The following is a 16,206-nucleotide window of genomic DNA, read 5'->3' on the forward strand; positions in this document are numbered from 1 at the left end:
GAACTCGTCTCCTCATATTCTTTGCATTCAGCTCACTCATTTCTCCAAAAGCTTTCATCTTGGGGGTCCTTTGAACTTGCTGAATCCATCTTATGTCATCTCCGCATCACTTTTCTTTTTATGGTTTATGAAAGATCCGAATTGGATCTCTCAAGATCTATGGATCCCGACAAAAATTAAGTTACAGGTAAAGTCTTCACCTTTTCATTTGCTTCAACTTTGATTGAATGCTTTCTTAGTTTTTTTTTTCTTGATCTGTCTTGTCCATTCATGCCAGAAGTCCAGCAAGGAAGTGTTGATCTTTGGGGAGCTATAGTCTCAATTTGCTTTTGGTTATGGTTCTCGATGAAGGGACTCAGGTTCGTTCCCCTCTTAACTAAGACATAAGGTCTAAAATTTGGGGGTTCTTGATCAAAATAATTACTTTGAAGTTTCTGATATTCTATTAATTATAATGGTTGTAGTTGGATTTGGCTCGCGCTTGCGTTTTAGAATACCCTTTTGAAATCTTTCTATGCTCATTGATGTTTTCCTTTAATTTTTTGAATTTTTTTCTTTGTGACCATGCCCTTGTTATGCGTTTTAGAGGAGTATAAGCATTTACTGTGAGCAAAAGAAGTTTTATTTTTCTGATGTATCTGAACAGTAAAAATTCTACAGTAACATTATTTTCAAAATAATCATTTTTGAACAAAAAGTAGCATTCAGTCATGTACATTAAATCATTTACTTAATGCATTCAATTAATCAAATTATTTATTTCAATCAATCAATGAATGAGTAATTCCTATTAAAGGATTGATCTGAATATTAGTATGCAATTAAAAATATTTCTTACCAATTATATCTATAATAAATAATTAATTTAATGTGAGAGAAAATGTAATTACTATAATAGATAAATGGTATGAAATGAAAAAAAAAAGAATATTTTACTATAAAAATAGCATGAATTATATGTTTACCTTATTTACCACAACTTAAAAGGACAAAGCCAAGGTGTTCTAGGAATGGACATTGAAGAGAGGCATAGAACCTAGAGGTAGAGGGATTGTGCCAAGAGAGAGTGAGAATGAGAGAGAGTGCTGAATTTCAAGTGTTATTTCATCAAATGAGCCAAAAGTCCCCTCCAATTGATAACTACCTCCTATTTATAGAGCTTGGGTACTACCTATTGGGCCAATTGGGCCTCCGAGGTCGAGGCCCAACTGAAGGCCAGGGCCCCGCCTCAGGGCGGGATACATGCTGGGCGTTGCCCCTCTAGGGTCTCGCCCAGTCCACTAGTCCACAAGACACCGAGCTCGAGGTACGAGAGCTAAGGGTGTCTTTTAAATGCTGTTTGTACACCGGAATCTACACTGCCAACATGGCTTGAGAAAAGAGAAGTTAACTATACCGCCAACATGGCGTGAGCAAAAGGAAACTAGCATTTTCAGTTACCCAGTCCACTGACTTGACGAGCAAACCAAGCTGGCAAGTCCACAAGTCCGCAAGCGGCGAGAACGACTACTTTGTATTGGTGACAAGTTGGAGCAGGTGTATGATCTCTCGCCGGCGGGAAAGGTGGCAGGCATGGGTCATGTGCCGATCATTCAATCATTGACTGGCGGTGACCCCGATGAGTGACCGAACTTCGTTGTTGGTGTCAATCGTCAGGCGATGGCGTTTGATCCTTATAGTGGCGAGGCTTTTCGCGCCTTCCCTTATTTTAAAACCCTTTCAAATTTCTATCTGCCTCACGTGGCTGCCCCACGTGATGTGTTGGTTACATCAATTTCCCTCTTTCTCCGGAACCGTCACTTCACCTTTCATAACCGTCCCATCGTGCGCAGTAACTCCCCTTTGCACGCGACCCACCTCCCCAAAACCACCATGACTTCCAACCTTCCACACGCGTCCAACACGCGTCACCCCTCCAGCTTCTCCCCTTCTCCTATAAAAACCCTTCTTCCCCACTGTCATCCCTTTCCAAGACCCCTCTTCACTTCCCTAATCGCTTACCAAACTCCTTCTGCCCACTTCCGCTACGGAGCCGTCGCTTATCACCCTTTCCGCTACCCACTCTTCACATCCTACTCCGGTGAGTCCCACTGTCCTTATCTTTACATCGCACACATACTGATCTTTTCTTTTCTTTCACTTCACTGCCTTCTAAAAATGGCTTCAAACCCTACCTCCCCTAATCACTCTTCTTCCTCCTCCGAAAGCGACCCTGACTCCACCGCTGCCGGCGGCCTCCGTTTAGAGGTTCCGGAGATCCCAGCTCACCGACTACAAACCTACGCCACTCTGCCCCTTCCAGTCCAAGTAGCCCCCAAACACGAGGCTATAGATCAACCTTCCATCTTCCAAGATAGCGATCCCATTGTGCAATTCGTGAACTCCCTGGGTGGCTTGTCCAATGACGATGAGTTTAACGCCAAACTCAGGATCTGGGTTTGCAGTCCCGGGGATCGCCCCTGGCTTCACAAGCCAGACGGCGACGTAAAGAGATCCCATTTTTTCTTTGCGTACGAATACATGTTTAGCGAGCTTGGAATCAGGCTTCCTTTCTCGCCCTTTGTCCAAACCGTCCTCCGCGACATCAACGCGGCTCCCTGTCAACTCCACCCTAACGCCTGGGCCTTCATTCGATGTTTTGAAATCCTAAGCGCCGCTGTCGGCATCGCCCCATCCCCCACCAGTTTCTTCTACCTTTACGACGTCGACCCCAAGTCCATCAAAAACAAAGGATGGATTTCCTTGAAGGCCCGAGCCGGCCGGAAGTGTTTGCATCCCCACAAAAGTAACGCGAAGTCCTCTTTCGCACGAAAGTACTTCCGTGTGGCGGTTCATCCCGCCTACCCAGAAGCATTCACCCTCAGAGACGGGACCGCCCTCTTTCCTCTTTACTGGACAGAGAAGCCCAACGGGATCACCGATCCTTCAGAGGATTCCTTGTCCGCCAACGATAAAGCCTTTCTCAATCTCCTTGCCCCACTTCCCATCCTTGACTGCACAACAGTCCTTGAGGGCGCTGACCTCTCAAGAACTCCCAAATACTTAGGTTGCCCATAGCTCACTTTTATTATTGACATTTCCCTTCTCGACTCCTATGTTATTACTGATCGTGTTTTTTTTTTTATTTGTTACAGAAGATATGAATTTCACGAACGCCGAGCTCCTGAAGGCCCGCGAGAGGAGAATGGCTCGCTTTTCCCCAAAATTCAACACTGAGGGCGATGCGAAAAAACGGGGCGGTGCTGAGAACCAAGCCGAGAGCACCAAAGCTCCCAAGAGGAGAAGATTGACCAAAGCCTCCTCCAACGCCGGCACATCCAATCCTGGCGCTCAGCCCACCACTGCTGCTGCGCCTGAAGGCAAAAATGTCGCTGAAGCCTCTGTCGCCGCAGCTACCGAGCCAACCGTCGTACCGGCTTCTTCTCCTGCCTCCGCCGGTGCGACCGCTGCTGCATCTTCCGACACTCCTATTGGAGATAAGGAAAAAGAAAATGAAACCCCAAAGTCTCCTCCTCGCCAAGATGCGCCTCCTAGCCCGCCCTCAACACAAGATGCGCCTCCTAGCCCGCCCTCAACACATGATGCGGGCTCCATGCCTTCCCCGCCTCATCAAGGGGAAAAATCCTGTCCTGGCGCTGCCACTACCTCTGAAGCAGCTCAAATTGAACAAGCCCCTGCTCCTGAGGTCGGTTCTTCAAGCTACTATAATATGCTCCCCAACGCCATTGAACCCTCAGAATTCTTACTTGCTGGTCTCAACCGTGACGTTATAGAAAAAGAAGTTTTGGGTCAGGGCCTGAATGTCACCAAGGAGGAGACTCTTGCTTGCCTCCTACGCGCTGGGTGCATCTTTGCTCACACGTTTGAGAAGTTCAATGCCGCCAACGTTGAAGCTGAGCGGTTGAAGGCCGAAAGTGCTAAGCATCAAGAAGCCGCCGCTGCTTGGGAAAAACGTTTCGACAAACTGGCGACGCAAGCAGGAAAAGACAAAGTCTATGCCGACAAAATGATTGGCACGGCGGGGATTAAAATCGGCGAGCTGGAGGATCAGCTGGCGCTGATGAAGGAAGAAGCAGATGAGCTTGATGCAAGCCTTCAAGCTTGCAAGAAGGAAAAAGAGCAAGCTGAGAAGGACTTGATCGCCCGAGGCGAGGCGCTGATTGCTAAGGAGTCAGAGCTTGCCATACTGTGCGCTGAGCTGGAGTTAGTGAAAAAGGCGTTGGCAGAGCAAGAGAAAAAGTCTGCGGAGTCCTTGGCCTTGGCGAAATCTGACATGGAGGCGGTGATGCAGGCTACGTCCGAGGAGATCAAGAAAGCGACTGAAACTCATGCCGAGGCCCTCGCCACGAAAGATGCTGAAATTGCTTCCCAACTAGCAAAGATCAAAAGTCTAGAGGACGAGCTGGCGACGGAGAAGGCCAAAGCCATTGAGGCGAGGGAACAAGCCGCTGACATCGCCCTTGACAACCGCGAGCGCGGTTTCTACCTCGCCAAAGACCAGGCCCAACATTTGTACCCGAACTTTGACTTTAGCGCCATGGGAGTAATGAAAGAGATAACCGCCGCAGGACTGGTTGGTCCCGACGATCCTCCCCTGATTGACCAAAACCTCTGGACAGCGACTGAAGAAGAAGAGGAAGAAGAAGAACAGGAGAAAGAAAACAATGAATAATGTAATTTTTAACATTACTTTTATCTTTTACTGTCACCTTGTAGTGTACTTTTCCGCCATTCGTCTATGTTTAAGCAACCTTTCGCCATAGCTTTTTATATCGCCGTTGGATATGTTGTAAGTCATATTGGAATACTCGCCTCGCCTTCCCTCCTATTCATTCGCCGACCTTATATCTTGCGCTATTTTTCACGCGTCATATGATTGAATTACGCCTAACGATTTCGTGCGTTAATTTTAACTAGGACTTGTTGCTTGGTATTCCACCACCAAGACTTTAGACGTTTTTTCCCTAATAGGAAGAAACGGCCTCCATTCTCGAGGACTTCGCCCGGGGCTTTGCCCGCTCGGGGCTTACAATGCTTGGATCCCAATGGCCATTTGGGGGTCCCAAGACTTTTGCCTAGTTAACGGCGCTCGTCGTATTCTGGCGAGACTTACCCAGCACATCGTTTACGGGACCGGCGATCACGTCAGACTTTCCGGAGGGTGATTCCCAGGCGTCAAAGGCCATTTGTGGAATCGCCACAACCTTCAGGGTTCCAGCAAGCCCCTTTGGGGATCAAGCTTGTCCCACTTAGTGATCGCCGTAATTCTTTATGTCGATCGGCAATTCCGATCGTCAGGGAATCCCTGGAATTTTTTTTGGACACGAATTTCGTGAATTTTCGTCTTATTTTATTGATTTGTCGTTGCAGTACATTGGACAATTTGAAAACACTTCGGAAAATCTTAAAGATATCTGGCTCCGGCGATTCCGACTTGTTCACTTTCTCGCCTGCAATCAACTATAAAAGTAGCGCAAGCTCAAACCATTGAACGATCGAGGTAACCGCCTCCCATCAAGCTCTTCTAAGTGATAGGCCCCATTACCAAGAACTTTAATAATGCGGTAGGGCCCTTCCCAGTTGGGAGTAAGCTTGTTCCCCGGGGCTCCCGATCGCCACTTGAGGACCAGGTCGCCAACCTGCATATCTCGGACGCGAACCCTGCTGTTGAACTTTGCCGCCACGCGCTGCTTCATCGCTGTTTCCCGAATGTGCGCCTCGTCGCGCGTTTCCGACAAAAGGTCCAGCTCCACCGCCATGTTGGCCTCATTTTCCTCTTCAAAACCTGGTCGAGTCCGCCATGTAAAGTTGTTAATCTCCACCGGCAACATGGCATCTACCCCATAGGTCATTCTAAAGGGGGTTTCCCTTGTAGTGGATTGCTCGGTGGTGTTGTACGACCACAGCACCGCCGGAAGTTCATCCAACCAAGCTCCCTTAGCCTCCGCGAGCCGTCGTCTTAGTCCTCGTAGGATTACCCTGTTTGCAGATTCCACCTGCCCGTTCGTCTGCGGATGCTCAACAGAGGCGAACCTCATCTGTATGCCCATTTCCTTGCAGAACTCCCTTGTTTGACTGCTTGAAAACTGGGTCCCATTGTCAGATACGATCGCCCTTGGGATCCCGAACCTGCAAACAATACGCTTCCAGTAGAAATTGACTATCTTTGCAGAAGTAATCTTGGCCAAGGGTTCAGCCTCAATCCACTTAGTGAAGTAGTCCACCGCCACCAATATAAACTTCATTTGTGCCCTGGCGGTCGGGAAAGGTCCAACTAAGTCCACACCCCACATGGCGAAAGGCCACGGGGCGCTCATCGTTACCAACTCCTTTGGCGGTGCCTTAGACAAATCTGCGAACACTTGACACTCCTTGCACTGCTTCGCGAAGTCCATACAATCTTTCCTGAGGGTGGGCCAGTAAAAACCTGCCCTCAACACTTTGCAAGCCAAAGACCTTCCCCCGATGTGGCTCGCGCACACTCCTTCATGTACTTCAGACATTATCGCTTCGTACTTCTCTGGCGATACACATTTCAACAATGGCGTCGAGAAACCACGGCGATACAAGTGTCCGTCAATGAGAGTATAGTGACTCGCCTCCCGCTGCTGCTCCTTCGTGCATTGCTCCACTTCTGCCGGGTCCCCCGCCAAGATAGATATTATGGGATCCATCCATGTTCTCCCTCTGTTTACGCAGGACATGAGCTCGCCTTCGATGCTTGGGTACGCCAGCGTTTCCTGAATCACACTTTTGTTATTGCCGGGCTTCCGCGTGCTCGCCAGTTTGGCTAGCGCGTCCGCCCGCTGATTTTCTGCCCGAGGAACGTACTCTACCACGACCTCTTGAAAGAGTGTCATCAAATACCGTACCCGCTCAAGGTACTTGATCAGATTAGGATCTTTGACCTGGAAAGTTCCCTTCACTTGGTTCTCCACCAATTGTGAGTCCGTTCTTATCAACAAACTCCTGATCTTCACTTCCCGCGCCAACTTCAATCCGGCGATGAGAGCTTCATATTCTGCTTGGTTGTTCGTTGCTTTGAACTCGAATTTCAGGGATTGCTCCAACACTAGTTCCCCCGGCCCTTCTAACGTTACTCCCGCGCCGCTGCCACTACTATTGGAGGATCCATCCACGAAGAGAGTCCACTGAGTGTCCACTCTTTCAAACCGATCTGGAGTCAACTCGACCACAAAGTCAGCTAGTGACTGCGCACCAACCGTGCCCCGCTTATCGTATTGCAAACCATACTCTGACAATTCAACCGACCAGGCGACCAATCTACCTGATAAATCCGGTTTTTGTAATACTTGCCTCAAGGGCAAATCCGTCCGCACCATCACGGGAAAACTCTGAAAATAAGGTCTCAACCGCCGGGCGGTGACGAGGACCGCCAGCGCCGCCTTCTCAATTTTCTGATATCTGACCTCCGCGCCCTGGAGTGTGTGACTAACAAAATAAACAATTCGATGCTCGCCATCTATCTCCTGCAACATCACAGAACTCAGAGCACTATCGCTCACAGCAAAATACAAATGCAGCGGGTGTCCCTGTATTGGTTTCGACAAGATCGGCGGTGACGATAGGAGTTCCTTGAGGCGAACGAAAGCTTCCTCACACTCCGCCGTCCACTCGAATACGACATTCTTGCGAAGACACTTGAAAAAAGGAAAAGATCTGTCACCAGACTTGGGAAGAAACCGAGATAAAGCTGCTATTCGCCCCGTCAAACGTTGGACCTCTTTCACATTGGAAGGGCTTTTCATCTGCTGAATCGCCTTGCATTTTTCTGGGTTTATCTCGATTCCTCTGGATGTGATCATGAATCCCAAAAACTTGCCCCCTTGAACACCAAAAGAGCATTTCTCCGGATTGAGGCGCATACTGTGCTTCCTTATTTCGCCAAATGCTTCCTCCAGATCTTGATGATGGTCTAAACCTCGTACTGATTTAACAATCATGTCATCAACGTAAACCTCCATGTTTCTTCCCACCTGCTTAGCAAAAACCCTATCCATCAATCTTTGGTAGGTAGCCCCAGCGTTCTTTAGTCCAAACGGCATGGTGCGATAGCAATAATTGACTCTGGCAGTCATAAAAGCCGTTTTGTCCTCGTCTACCGGGTGCATGCGGATTTGATGATAGCCAGAATAAGCATCCATCAAGCTAAGCAGTTCGTTGCCCGAGGCACCATCAACAAGGCTATCGATGCTGGGAAGGGGATACGAATCTTTTGGACATGCTTTGTTTAAGTCTGTGTAATCTACACACATTCGCCATTTCCCGTTCGCCTTCTTCACCATTACGACGTTTGCCAACCACGTCGGATACTTCACTTCCCTGATGAACTCTGCCGCCAACAACTTGTCGACCTCCTGTTGCACCGCCTTCCCTTTGTCGCCACCCAAGCGCCTCCTAAGTTGTGAAACTGGCTTGACACTTGGATTCAATGCTGACCGATGGCATATGAAATTTGGATTAATTCCAGGCATGTCTTTGCAGCTCCAAGCAAACAAGTCTAAGTTCTCCCCAAGCAGTTTTGTCAGGCGCGTCTCCTGCTCTTCCGTCAGTCTGGTCCCAATCTTCAAAGTGCGATCGCCAAACTTTAGCGCCTTCGTTTCCTCAATTGGCGTGGGCCTATTTACTCGCCCCTCGCCCCGGGGATCAAGATTTTCATCCGAAGCTTCGATTTCATAACATCTATGACCAACCAACGCACTCTTCTTGCCGTACAAGTTAAGGCAATTATTGTAACACTCCCTCGCCATCTTCTGGTCCACTTTCAGCTTTCCCACCTTTCCACTGCTTAGCGGATACTTGACCGCCAAGTGGGCTGTCGAAATTACAGCACAAAGGCGATTCAACGTATTTCGCCCAATGATGACATTGTAGGATGCTACCACCTGGAGAACCAGATACCTTACCTTCAAAACCCTAGCACACTCGTCTTCCCCAAATATTGTGTCTAGATCAATGTATCCCCGCACCATTACTTGCTCCCCCGCGAAACCTACCAAGGTTCCCGCGTATGGAGTTAGATCATTGTCAGTTAGTCCCAACTTGTCAAATGCATCACCATAGATAATATCAGCCGAACTACCCTGATCCAGGAGTACCCTTCTAATGTTGAAACTGTTCATCCTTAACTGCACCACAATCGGGTCGTCCTTATGAGGCTTTATCCCCTCAAAGTCCGCCATCGAGATTGTTATGTCAGGGTGTACGAATCCAAAAGCGACCTCATGAACGGAATTTACGGCACGAACATGGCGTTTACGCGCCGCGTGAGTGTCGCCACCGCCGCCAAATCCCCCGGCGATGGTGTTGATGGTCCCGACGGGCGGTCCTGAGTGTCGAGCGAACGTGTCATCAGCCCCTTTTGTGGCGATAGCCGCTGATTCTTGCTTTTTCTTGCCCTTAGTGTCCGCTCGCTCCTCCTCCCGCTTGTGCGCTTTGTTTTGATCGCCTCCATTGCGCCACTGGCCTTGACGATTTCCTTGATATCCCGCCCGAATCAACTTGTCAATCTCCCGCTGCAAAGTCCAACAGTCATCCGTATCATGCCCGGCGGACCGGTGGAACTCGCACCACTTCTTGGGATTGGCGTCCCGTGGCTGATACTTTGGGGCCTCCGGCTCATCCACTAGATTTGCGTCGCTTGCCCCTCGGAGCGTATCCGATACATCTGTGTTCATCACCATATCAGTTTCCTCCCGCTGGCGATGAGACTTAGATTGCCAAGGCCGACGTTGTTCATAATCATCGCGCCGTGGATACAACTGTTCCTTAGTCGGTTTGAATACCGACTTCCCCTTACCCGGCCTCTGCTGTTTGCCTTCCCCCTTATCTTCGCCGCTCCTATCTTTTTTCACGCGTTTGGGCGACGTGTCGCCCTTTTCCAACTTCGCGCGCTTTCTTTTGAAAGCGTCGTCCTCCTCGTCGAGAATATAAGTGCTGGCACGAGCACGCATTTCTCCCATCGAGCGCGCCGGCTTACGTGTCAATTTGCTGTTCAACCCTCCCGGCAGCAAACCGTTTTTAAATGCTAAAGCACAAGCTCGAGGCTCCTCGTCCTCTACCTTTACCGACGCCGCGCTATACCTTGCCATGTACTCTTTCAGTGACTCCCCTTCCTGCTGGCGAATATTATATAGGTCATTGATTGTCACCGGCTGATTCTTGTTTGCCGAGAATTGCACTAGAAACTTGGATGAGAAGTCTCTGAAATTTGAAATCGATCCACGCGGCAAAGTTGTGAACCACGCCATCGCCGTCGATTTGAACGTCGATGGAAACATCCTGCACTTCACCGCATCTGACGCCGCAATTATCACCATCTTCGTATTAAAATACAGAAGATGATCTTTCGGATCGGAATCTCCGCTGTAAGAATCCAGAACTAACGTTTTCATGTTATCCGGAATCGCCACATTCTCAACATCTTCCGAGAACGGACGGAACTCAGCCACGGAGTCTGCTTCTCTGCTTCCATCATCTCGCTGCTCGCGACGGTAGAAATCTAACTGAGCCTGTAGATGCTCATTCCGCTGCTGGATGTTGTCAATACTGCGCATCAAATGGCGCCATTGCTCCTGTGTCACCGCCGGCTGTTGTTCCGGAGCAGGTGAATTCTCTGGTGAGCGCTCCAGAGATCCCACCTGTGAAGGCGATGGAGGAGGTGGTGGTGATGGAAGAGGAGAAGGTGACTGTACTCCTGTCGTTCGTACCGGAGAATCCAGGTCCACACGATGAGGCCGCCGAGGCGGCGAAATCCGCTGTCGCATTGGTGAATGATGCTGCCTCCTGCGTCGAGTCTCCATCCAAACCAGAAACGATGCAAACTCGATCGGAGAACCAACACTAGTCACAGAATTAAAATCAGAAAACTAGAGAATTGCCTAATCACAATCAGAGGTAACTTCATGCACAATCAATCCACGTGAATGGGAGGGGTTCGGTCCCCACAGACGGCGCCAAATGTTCTAGGAATGGACATTGAAGAGAGGCATAGAACCTAGAGGTAGAGGGATTGTGCCAAGAGAGAGTGAGAATGAGAGAGAGTGCTGAATTTCAAGTGTTATTTCATCAAATGAGCCAAAAGTCCCCTCCAATTGATAACTACCTCCTATTTATAGAGCTTGGGTACTACCTATTGGGCCAATTGGGCCTCCGAGGTCGAGGCCCAACTGAAGGCCAGGGCCCCGCCTCAGGGCGGGATACATGCTGGGCGTTGCCCTCTAGGGTCTCGCCCAGTCCACAAGGAAACACGTGTAGTAAAATTTATTTGTTTGAAATACTTTTTAATTATTAATTAAGTTGAAAAACTTAAAATTTTCTATCCTCAAATGCCTTAAATATTAAAATTTTAAATATTAAACTTAGTTAAGATAAATATTATATTTAATACATAATTATTATTAGTAATTTTAATTATTTCTATAATCATGCAATGACTTTTCAAAATTATTTAATGACATCTGAATGATATTATATTATTTTTAATAAATTACGGCATTGTTTAAGTATTTGATCAAAACTTTCTTCAAAATATTAGTGATATTTACCGTTGAAGTGATTTAAATATTTAACATTTACTAACAAGTGCATAGATAAACTAGTACAAGCAGGTTTGAGCACATTAACAGAAATTTAAACAAAAACCCATGGCACATTTAAATATATTTTACAAATTGGGCTTTGAAAGAAAGTTTGTTATTGGATTTAAAAATAATTTGTCTTTGATGTATTATTTCATAGGATTATAAAGAAAAATGGAAGTTTTTAACATTTATTAGATAAAAATTATAAATGTGGAATAAATACAAAATGTTTAGTCAAAACTTTCTACCTTAATCGATTATTTTCTTGTGCAACATTACCTACCAAGGTTTGAAAATTAATTTATAAAATTGGATCATTTATTGAAAATGGCCGACATGAAGGGAATAAGTTAGTTTCAGACTTTATATTTTGGTAATATGTCAAGCTTTAACTTTTGAAACTCCATTTAAGCATACTTTCACATCTAGTGATAAAAAATCTAACATACACACCTTAATATATAAAATGCTACTTTAGAAAGATAAAATCATAATAAAATTAAATCATATGTATCTAGATATATCTATAAATATTAGTAAAATTTACCTAGCAAGGATTCATCACTTAGTTATTTATTAAGTTACATTATTTTGTAGAAATTAAGTTTTGAATTTTAAATGCACATAATACTATTTTTACAGAGTTTGATAACTATATAATTATAGTGTAAACAAGTTGAAAACAAATATTCAATCATATTTTAGTATTTTATTGGATATCATCTTACTAAATTGAAAGTATAAATTTGCAATAATTTTTTTAACTAATAAATTTAACTTTTGTGTATGTGCAAGGTTATAGGTTAAAAGTTCATTTGAAAAAGTTGGGCCATACCTTGAAAATTGTTCACATCAAACCACCATGTTAGACTCAGACTTTAAGTTTAGGAAAGATTTCAAGTTTCACCTTTTAATAGCTATAGGCTCATTTTCATCTCTTTTTTTTAATAAGAAACATATCAAATGCACGATAGTAAATGAAAGAAAGTACATGATAAAGACAAAAGATGTAATAAACTAAATTTATATATTATATATCTATATAAATTAACATAAATAAATAATATTTTATTAAAATGTAGTTATGGTAGGAAATTTGAAGGTATTTCCCATCAAGTGTTGACGTAACAATTAAAACATTGAAATAACAATTTTATACTCCATGTGTTTAGGGTTGAACACCATGATTTAATTTGTATGAGTATAGTCCTTTATGGGCATGACCCTTATCTTATCCATATCAGGGATCTTGAGTGCATCAAGTAATGTCTCAACATCACAAATATCAAAATGTGCATCATGACCCCATAGTTATTGAAGAGAAGGACATCACGAGCAATGTTGGAAATGCTATAGATTGGTGGCTTTATTTCTCCATAATGCATATATTATATTCTAGTCTCATATAATTGAATTTTTTATGAATCTAATGTTTGAGACTTTTAAAAATGGTAATCCATACATAACATTAAACATCATAGTATAAAACTTGATTGATTAGATATAAAAGTAATTGATTGGACGACACGAGTATTGAGTTATATAGCTAGATGGCGAAATTTTACTCTGATCCAAGTGAACCATATTCTTTCTTGATGACGACTGAGGTTCAATCAACAAGAAGAAATCAAGAGTTAAAGAATTGAGACATATGTTTTCACCTGAGTAGGACATTCAATAAATAAATTTAAATTTATTTATTTTTAGAAAGATGTACACAATCATTCAAAACCTTATTAAAAATAATATACTTTGACTGAAGACATAGACAAGTTATACCGGTTAGTGAACTTTAGTAGTTTAAATCTTCAGCCAAACTCTGCGATTTCTTAACTAAGGTTTTGAGTGACTGGACACATTTTTCTAAAAAATAACATCTTTGACTAAATATCCTACTCGGGTGTAAACTAGTGCCTCAATTTTTCAACTGTTGCTTTCTTCTTATTGAATGAACCTCAGCCGTCATCAATAAAGAATGTGGTTTGCTTGGCTCAAAAGTAAGATTTTTCCATCTAAATTCTTAACTCACTATGTTATCAAATCAATTACTTTAATAACTTATCAAGCGTGCTTCTACTATGATATTTAATGTTATCTATAAATTAGCATTTTTGAAATTGATAAACGTGACATTCTGAGAAAATTCAATTATGTGCAAACAAAATTTCAATATTATGCATTATGGAGAAGTGAACGCTTAAACCTGTAACATTTTCAACAGTTCTCATGACCTTCATCTCTTCGTTACCTATGGGGGACTTGATGCACATTTTGATGTTAATGATGTTGAGACTTTACTTGATGCACTTAAAATCCATTTTATGGATAAGGAATATGTCATGTTCATCATGGACTACTATCATGCTAATTAAATCATGAGGTTCAACACTAAGGACATGAAATATAAAATTGTTATTTCATTTTTCATTACTCACGTCACGTCAACCCTAGATGAGTTACTAAGATGAGTCTTAATTCTTAGAAAAATTTCTGAACTTAAATTTTATACTAAGTTGCTTTGTTAATGTTGTTGTTGGGTTGATGAACATGCTACACCTCTAATTAGTTTTCTTAAAATTTGAGTCTTGTGAAATAGAGGTAACTAAACCAGCAAGTCCAATTATATGTGGCTTAAAAGTACATTTGGTCCCCCACGAATTTCAAATGTGCATAACGAATCCTTAAACTATTTTTTTTAGCAAGATGGGTCCCCCACGTTTACGCCTTTAGTGATGTTGCTCCTTATACCATTTTTCATCAAAAAACTAACGATTTGCTAGACCATAAATGCAATTAAACAAAAAAATAAAAAAAAATAGAAAATCAGTTATCCTTCATTTTTCCCCAGAAATAACATGATATTCATCTTCTTTCTCTTCATCATCATCATCTTCAAAGCTAACAACCCAGAAAAATAAAATGAGAGAGTGAGCACCCAAAACTCCAACACACACAAACACACTTTCTCTAAGGATCCGCAAGAACACCAAGCAACAAAGTATAAAATTCATTTCCATTCACCAAAATCTCACTCCCTCTCCCTATGAGGATCCGCAAGAACACCAAGCTTTCCCCTATTCTCCTCTACAAGCTTGGCGTTCTTGCGGATCCTCATAGGGAGAGAGAGTGAGATTTTGGTGAAGGAAAATGAATTTTATACTCTGTTGCTTCAAACTCAGAGAGAGTTTTGTGGGTGTTGGAGTTTTGGGTGCTCACTCTCTCAATTTATTTTTTTGGGTTGTTAGGTTTGAAGATGACGAAGATGAAGAGGAGGAAGATGAAATCATGTTATTTCTGGAAAAAATGAAGAACAACTGCTTTTCCATATTTTTTATTTAATTGCACTTTTGGTTCCCCAAATCGTTAGTTTTTGGACGGAAAATGATATAAGGACCAACGTCACTAACGGCATAAAAGTGGCCGGGGACTCAGCTTGCTAAAAAAAGTTTAAGGACTCGTTTTGCACAATTGAAATTAGTGGGAGACCAAATGTGCTTTTAAGCCATTATATATATACATTACTGACAGATAATCCAAAAGCTCTTAAAAACTTGTTATTGTTCAAATAATTAGTTTCTCAATCACCTACAATCGTTAAGATTGCGATTATGTTCAAGAAACCCCGAACAAAAATAAAAACATGCTTGTACAGAGAAGTGGTGCACATAAAATAAACGAAATAAGTGTCCACCTTATGAAACCTCATCATCTAAATATCATTATTAGAATCATATTTATCATCTGCAAAGTCTTCCACACAAGCATAGAAAAAAGTAAAGGGAGATCTGAAACATTACATACTTCTATTGAATAACAGTATGAGGCATACATAGTATTAAGAGGGTATATAAAGGTATGTTTAGAGAACTTGAGCAAGCAAAACTTTTATTAGTTATCAAACTATGCACCAAACACAGATGGAAGAACTGCTCGAGTGAAAATCCACTTGCTCAATGATCTCCATCTGCATACTAAATAAGAGAAATTTAAGTTTTCTCTTTAAAAGGCTATACTATCTCCTCTTATAGAACTTCCTTCTTTCCCCTCTAATAAACTTCCTTTTTCTAATACGTTGTGCAGTGTGCCAGATTTGCATGTGACAAGTCTTGTAATGCATTAACACAAGATACAAAGCCTTGCTCTCCATACCTTTGATCTAGAGGCATGAGCTATGTGTTTGCATCAATTGAGCCCTTTCAAAACAATAGAGGAAATTCATGAGAATAACATTTACAAGGTCCAAATCGGTTATGAAGACAATTTATGAGCTATTAAAATTAGAGTTTCACAATGAAAGCATGGTGGCCCATAACCCACAGATCACTGGATAGGAGCCGCCTTTAATGCCATATTAGAATTCGGTTAGGTCTAACCAAATAGTAAATAGAAACACTTTCATATCCCAGACAATCACGACTTAAGCCATGACCAAGATTCCTTAATAATTTAAGTATTTAAGCTTTTGAAAACTTCATATTGGTACCGTAACATAGTACCGATTAGGCACCGAATCAAAAAATCAGTGCATCGGAACAAGTCTGTATTTAATTTTATGTCGAAATGAATAATGCCTATGCTTGAGCAAGATATCAAGTTCAAATTT

The sequence above is a fragment of the Lotus japonicus genome, chromosome 1, assembly GCF_012489685.1.
Source record: "Lotus japonicus ecotype B-129 chromosome 1, LjGifu_v1.2".
Classification (NCBI taxonomy): Eukaryota; Viridiplantae; Streptophyta; class Magnoliopsida; order Fabales; family Fabaceae; genus Lotus; species Lotus japonicus.